We start from the raw sequence: 7,731 nt of genomic DNA, 5'->3' as shown, positions 1-7,731 counted from the left end.
CCTGTACAAGAACAGCCTAATCCAGTTGATTTGGAAGTAGAAGGATCTGACAACATGGCGGAACAGAATGAGCAAGAACGGACACTATCCGATTATGCCAGACCTTCAGTATTAGGGACACAATCGAGTATTGTGCGTCCCCCAATTACAGCTCAGAATTTCGAGCTAAAGCCGGCATTCATCCATATGCTGCAACAGTCCGCACAATTCAACGGTTTGGCCGATGATGATCCAAACAGTCACATAGAGAGCTTCCTCGAGGTGTGTGACATGCTGGTGATCAATGGTGTGACGGATGATGCCATCAAATTGAGAGCCTTCCCATTTTCCTTAAAAGGGAAAGCAAAGCAGTGGCTACACTCATTGTCTACGGCATCAATCACTACATGGGAGGAGATGGTAGAAGCTTTTCTAGCCCGTTATTTCCCTCCCGGAAAATCAGCCAAGCTTAGGAATGAGATCTCATCCTTTATGCAATTGGAATTGGAGTCTCTATTTGAGACATGGGAACCGTTCAAGGAACTCCTGCGCAAGTGTCCACAACATAGATTTTTGGAGTGGATGATTGTTCAAACCTTCTACAATGGGTTGAATACAGGTACAAGACAACTCTTGGATGCGGCGGCAGGAGGTACCTTAGGTAGCAAGACCCCCGACGAGGCTCGTCAATTGATTGAGGAAATGGGGTTAAATAGCTACCAGTGGAATGCGAGGGAGAAGAAAAAGGTGGCCGGTCTCCATGAAATTGATGCGGTAACTTCATTGGCGGCCCAAGTGGAGAGTTTGAGTAAGAAGCTAAATCTAATAGCTTTGAATAGAGTTGCGGCCATAACCAACTGCACCGGTTGTAGTGGAGGACATGCTCCCTCCGATTGCCCAATCGTCATTGGTAATGTTTCTTCAGTTGAGAATGTCGACTTTGTAGGTAATGGAATGAGACCTCAAGGGAATCCATACAGCAACACCTACAATTCAGGTTGGAAGAATCATCCCAACTTTTCATGGAGTAATCAAGGACCACAGAAGACAATGGGGTCATCGGGGTTCCAACAACAACAACAACAACAAGCCCCTCAAGTGGAAAACAGAATTTCAGGTTCTGAAACCTGAATGACGGATTTGGAGAAACACTTGGCTAGATTTGTTCAATCAGCAAATACAAGATTTGAATCAGTCGAGGCTACACTTCGCAATCATACCGCCTCCTTGCACAACCTTGAAAATCAAGTGGGGCAAATTGCGAAATCTCTTTCCGAAAGGCCATATGGAAGTTTACCAAGCAACACGGAAACCAATCCTAGAGAAAATATGAAGGCGATCGCTTTGAGAAGCGGTCATGATGTTGAAGGGCGGTTTCCGAGTGAAATGCCGAAAGAACATGCACCCGAGGTCATAGAGGTTGAGAAGGAAGTACACAAAGAGAAAGAGGTGGCATCCCCATCTTTCAAGCCAAGAATCCCTTATCCCTCTAGATTGAAAAATGACCAAGGGTATGACCAGTATAAGAAGTTCCTGAGTTTGTTCAAGCAACTCCACATCAACATTCCTTTTGTTGAGGCTTTGGCTCAAATGCCTAAGTATGTGAAGTTCCTGAATGACCTATTGACCAACAAGAGGAAATTTGAGGAGAGTGCTTCAGTGGTGCTTGATGCTTCATGCTCGTCGGTGTTACAAAAGAACATGGCGAACAAGAAGAAAGACCCGGGAAGCTTCATTATTCCGTGTGACAACGGCAACATAGGTGAGGAAATGGCATTGGCGGATTCGGGGGTAAGTATCAACGTCATGCCATATACTTTCTTCCAAAAGCTAGGCTTGGTTGAGCCTAGGCCTACTCGGAGGACTTTACAATTGGCGGACCGAACGGTACGACATCCGAGAGGCATCATTGAAGACGTACTTGTCAAGGTGGACAAGTATATTTTTCCGGTTGACTTTGTAGTGCTAGATGTTGATGAGGATGCAGATGTACCCTTGATACTTGGGAGACCGTTCTTGTGGACTTCCAAAGCATTGATTGACATGGACGGCGGAGAGCTCACATTGAGAGTCGGAGACGATAAGCTCACTTACCGCCTTGCTGAAGCCATGCGGCATTCTCTCGATTTTGATGACACTTTGTATTTTCTAGACACTACTGGTGAGATTGTTGATGAAAATATACAGGAAATGTTCAACCTGGATCCGTATGAAGGTTTGTTCGACCAAGAGGAGAGCAATGAAGAATTACTAATGCTTGGTTCGACCAGAGAGGAAACATCTACCCCGGGAATCTTGAAGAAGTTGCTCCGAAAAATGAAAAGGGCTCGAAGACGTCACCGAAAACGCCCCAAGACTGTTGGAGACGTAGATGAGCCAAGGGAGTTAGACGAAGAATTGCTAGGTGGTCCGAAGCCCGATAGTACACCCTCTACCCTCAAGAGACTTTGCGCATCATGCTTTCAAGTTATGGGTAAGAGGGCAACCTTCATTCATGAACCCCTGTGAGGTAAGAAAGATACGTCAAGCTTAGTGACGTTAAACAAGCTTAGTGAGTCAACCCACGTGTTTACTATTTTCGTACTTTTAGTTTAGTTTGTTTGCATGAATAAATTGTTAAGTGTTGGTGTTTAAATTTTTGAGTGCTTGTGCTGCCATTTTATTGTGGGTTTTTAAACGAATTCATTGTATGTTTTGTTGAGAATTGGCGAAGTTTGGTCGTTTGAGTTCTATTTTGTGTTTTTATCTGGTATATTTTGCACAATAGGGCAGGCTCTGAGTGTGTAAACATGTTCAGGTAAATTCTGCAGAGCCTGCAGGTTTTTCTAAGTCATCCAGAGAAAACACACGGGCGTGTGGAAATTCCACACTCCCGTGGGTGTGTACTGTGAACTCTTCCAGAGAGGGCACAGGGGCATGCGGCTGCCCCTGTAGACGACCATGAGACTGGCGCACGCCCGTGGGTAATTTCCACACGGGCGTGTGCCTTCCTGCAAAGTTGGGCAGATTTTCCCGAGAATACACAGGGGCGTGGACTCGCCCCTATGGGCGACCTTGTGAACCACGCACGGGCGTGGGTAATTTCTAAACGCCCGTGCGAAACTCTGCAGGGTGTTCCTCCATCCCGAGAAAACACAGGGGCGTGCGGCCGCCCCTGTGAGTTGAGGCCTGTGAATGCCCACGCCCGTGGGGAATTTCCGCACGGGCGTGTGGGCGACTTGATATTTTTCTCGGATAACCAGGAAGGCCACAGGGGCATGGATCTTCCCTTGTGGGTCTAGCGCACGGGCGTGGGTGTTTTCCGTACGCCCGTGTGAGATCAGTCAGAGTCAAGAAAGCGTTTTCCCGAGAAGGCACAGGGACGTGTGTACACCCCTGTGGCGCTCTCGAAGTGAGGTGCACGGGCGTGGGTAATTTCCACACGCCCGTGGGGATACACAGAATTCCAAGAGACGCGATTTTCTCCTTAAAAACCTTTTGATCCGTCTCATTCTTCTTCTCCAGTCACCGGAGAACGGTTCCCGATTATATTTCGACCCTTCGTCGCTATTTGGAGGAATTTTCTTCGCTAATCTTACCGAATTTCAGACATTTTCATATTCATCTCTTCGGTAATCCTTTTATCCTCTTTTCTTCGCCAATTATGGTTGTTCATGGGTTGAATGCTTTTAAATGCGAGTTTTCATGCATGATGGATATGTAGTAAATAGTTAGAAGTGATTTTACAATTGAATTGTTAAGATTTTTTTTTGTGCACCCGTGCGGGAGTTTCACGCTCTGCAGAGCCACACGAGCGTGGGTAATATCCACAGGCCCGTGTGGAATTCTGCAGTATATTGCCTCTAAGATTTTTTTTACTGTTTTTGTGTTTTGCACTCCAGCTATGGCACCTTGAGTGAAGACGAACGAAGTTAAGCACCTCAGACTTACCTCAACCGAGCCGATACATATGGAATTGTCGAACCCCGAGCATCAGGCTCGCTTCGAGAGACTTTCAGCACTCGGGTTTGGTCAGACTTGCTTTGAGGATTTACAAGTGCTTCAACAGATTAAGCAGGGTGATGAGGTGATTAATGAGATTGATGAGATGCTAGCAGTGGGAAGTTGGAGGAGGCTGCTGACAATTAGTGAACCGGCTTACCACACACTTACGCTAGAGGTTTTAGCGTCCTTTGAGTTTTGATTGCTACATGGGAGGGTTGACACTACAGAGGCGATACGGTTTCGGACATTGGGACATCCATTCTCTATGAACGTCACTGAGTTTTCGATTAGGACGGGCCTGTACGATGTCGCTTATACAGGTACCGTGGAGTATGGCCGACTACCAGTAGATTTCCAGTGTCAGTCACCCCATATCATGCATACAAGATTTTGTGTGGGCATATGGAGTACGAGCCGGGATTATCGAAGGCTTCTAGTTTGTCCCGGTTCAGTTACAGATACATACACGCAGTCATCAGCAGGTCCGTGATAGGTCGAGCAGATAACATAGCCGCTTTAACCAGATTGGATCTGCTTTTCTTATACTCCATGGCTCGCAATGTGCCACTTCACTTAGGGTGCATTCTAGCAGATGTTTTGTAGTACCAGGGTCGTTCGACGAGAGAGGGTCTACTATTTACGGGCCCTTATATCAGCAGACTCATTCTAGGAATGGGTTCAGGCGACGCTCTACGTGGTGCTGAGAGGACAGTTGTGCCCATCGCTCTTATGTTCGATACGATCAGGATGATGGGGTTGGTACGGAGGTTTGGGCCAGGGGTCTACGTTCTTATTCCGACCTACCGAGACAACCGAGCGTAAGGAAATACTACGGGGGTGTCCAGCGAGACTCCTCCATCTTCTCGTAGCACGTGTATTCGAGCTTATGATCGTATCGAGAGGCTAGAGACCGATGTTAGAGAGATTCAGACTGAGATAAAGGAGCTCCGGGCTTTGCGATCGACTCGATGACACGGATCTTATGGCCCGATTCGATTTCCTTCGAGATCTCCTGCGACCCGGATCTTCAGTACCTCCAGCACCTCCATCCTCGACCCCACCACCAGAGGACCCACTTTATGCTTCCACTTCGCGGGAGGCAGAGCCCACGAGCTGGCCATGACCCAGACACTTGACTTCTTCCTCTTTACTTTCATGCATTTTACTTTATCTTATTTTCTTATTTTTTTTAGACTTGTTCACTCAGAAAGGATTCTTCCTTCTGCGTTTATGTTATTTTGCATTATCGAGTTGTATTCATTGTTTCATCTTTTATACACTCGAGTTATTTTTGTTTTTCTTGAGCTTCACTGAACCCCCTCGTGTATGCGTGCAGATGGTCTTGTCTTTTTGGAAATTGAGACTTAGTCATGGGCACAGCCAAGGTGCTTTGGCACTTGGCCGTGCGAGCTTCACAACCCGTTGGAACACTACTCCCAATGAGTTAGCTTCATCAAACGCAACACTAGGAGTCAGGGGAGTATTGTTTTGATTGCTTCTCCCACATATTTTTCATTGATATACATTATGAGTGAGCTTGCATGTGTACATTGAGGACAATCTACAACTTAAGTGTGAGTGGAGTTTCATACTGCACACGTCATTTCTATTGTTTATGATTGATATATGCTCACATAGCCAATGGCGGTTCACCCTAGTTGCAATGATTGTATTCTTAAGTTTAGGAAAATTGTTAACATTGAATGTTTTCATGCTCTAGTTCTTGCTTGAATTTTTAGGAATTTTTGCCCGATTTACACTTAGTGCACTACTCACTCTTTGAACTCTATTGGAAACTCATGTTCGATGTTAAAAGGACTAGTTAGGTTTATTTTCTTGTGCTAAAAAAAACAATGAAAATGAAAATGAAAAGAAGGAACAAAATAGTTTTATTGTTTATTTGAATTGTTGGGTGGAAAGAGCTACCACCTATGAAGTATGAAGCTACTCTCACAAGTCGGATACTAGTTATGCCCTAATGAGAGAAAGAGCTATCTCATAGGATGAGTGAAAGCTACCACCCGGGTAGAAAGAGCTACCACCTCGAAAGTGTAAAAGCCACCTTAACGGCCGCTTTGGAAAGGGCTAACTTAGAGGATGTGTGAAGCTACTACCATCTGCTAAAATTTTTATCACTTGTGTAGATAAATAAGTCCCTTGCACTTAGAACTTTGAGGATTATAACTTGGGGTGTTTTGAGTGAGTTCACACACTTACCGAAGTCGGGTTTGTTATCCTTTTTGTTTCAAGATTTTTAGTTAGAGCATTGATTTTTTTCGTATTGAGTGTTGAATTTTTCCCTTACTTGTAGAATGCTATCTTTTTGTATACTTTGGTGAACCTAAGGCCAAGCACTTTCAATATTTTCTTCACGGATGCACAGAATGTTTTAATGTTTGCATGAGGACAAGAAAAACCTTAAGTGTGGGGAAGTTTGATAAATGCTTGTGCGATATGAATGCGAAGCGTTCATTCCTTATGTTGAGCATTACTTTCCTCAGTTTTCTACATTAATATGTGTGTTTTTATGTTAATTTTACGCAGGTAGGGTTGTGAGGCCGAGTATGAAGAAAATGGGCCAATGTGGATCATAATGCACCAATTTTGAAGGAGATCTTGTTAAGGTTCAAACGCGAAGACATAGGTCAGGTGTGAGATGCTAGAGTGTGTGCCAACCTCCTCGCAGTCGAGTGAGCACATCTATTTGGAGGGGCACAAAGGTAGCTACGCTCGAGCATTCTGACTTATGCATATAAGAACAATAGCCACGCCAACATGTACATCATTGAAGAAGCAAGTGATTCACGACGTGAATGTGTGCCCGTTTGCGTTACCCTGATGAAAGTATGGAATTGGGAAGTTAATCAGGTCGAAGGCTGTAGCAGAACATTGTAGCAATTACTGTAGCAACACTGTTCACAGCCGGCCGAGAAACCAGAGAAACAGAGAATCCACACGGGCGTGTGGAAATTATCCACGGCCGTGTGGAAATTCCGACGCGGGCGTGTTCGATACTACGCCCGTGTAGTCGCCCGATTTCAGCCCTATTTAAAGCCGATTTCAGCCCGATTTGTGTATTATTTTTCTCCATCTTTTTCCCCAACTTGTGAGAGGACTTCGGCTAGGGTTTCGAGGGGTATTGGCCAAGGTTTTGGAGAAGTTCTATGGCTCAGACATTGTGATTCCATTAGGAAGAAGGTTGGTAGGGCAGCTTCGATCGAGGCGTATCCTATACTGGGACGAAGGAATCTTTGGACTGACAGTAGAGACTCTCCACAAGACCATCGACACGACTATCGAGGGGGTTTCTTTTATGGATTTATTGCTTTTTACATTCGATTTCTTTGATTGTACTAAGCTCCATGGAGAGCTAAACCCCTAGTGGGTACTTGGATGATTGTGAACCCTAGGATGTATTCGTTTCATTGAACTTCTTTATTATGCTTTCAATAAATTGATGTTTATTGTGAGTTCCAACCTTGAATGCTTGATTCTATGAACATTTCCCCTAGAGTGACACTAGGGTTGAGAGTTCTTGTTGGTAACCTTGTGAGTGAGTGACACACCACTAGCGTTAGAAAAAGCTAGGTTGGAGAGGATTGAGAGGGTGAGTCGAGAGGTACAGCAGCGTCCCCTTTCCCCTCTGACGTGATAGATTCTACCTCTGTTCCTCGAGTTCTTTGCGGCCATAATGGAGTGAATGGTCTAAGGGATGAACCTCTGATGGGGCCTAGTTGCGCGTGCAATGGAGTTAAGCGTTGAGAGGAT

At 45.2% G+C, this 7,731-nt stretch overlaps 1 non-coding gene across 1 annotated transcript; it reads right to left on the bottom strand.

Annotated features, from left to right (window-relative positions):
• Positions 1-444: 444 nt before the first annotated feature.
• Positions 445-551, bottom strand: LOC120266017. Its single transcript, XR_005537865.1, has one exon. It is a non-coding gene; the product is annotated as a small nucleolar RNA R71 (small nucleolar RNA).
• Positions 552-7,731: the final 7,180 nt, after the last annotated feature.

Source organism: Dioscorea cayenensis, chromosome 1 (genome assembly GCF_009730915.1).
Source record: "Dioscorea cayenensis subsp. rotundata cultivar TDr96_F1 chromosome 1, TDr96_F1_v2_PseudoChromosome.rev07_lg8_w22 25.fasta, whole genome shotgun sequence".
NCBI lineage: Eukaryota > Viridiplantae > Streptophyta > Magnoliopsida > Dioscoreales > Dioscoreaceae > Dioscorea > Dioscorea cayenensis.
This window is presented reverse-complemented; position numbering and strand designations above follow the sequence as displayed.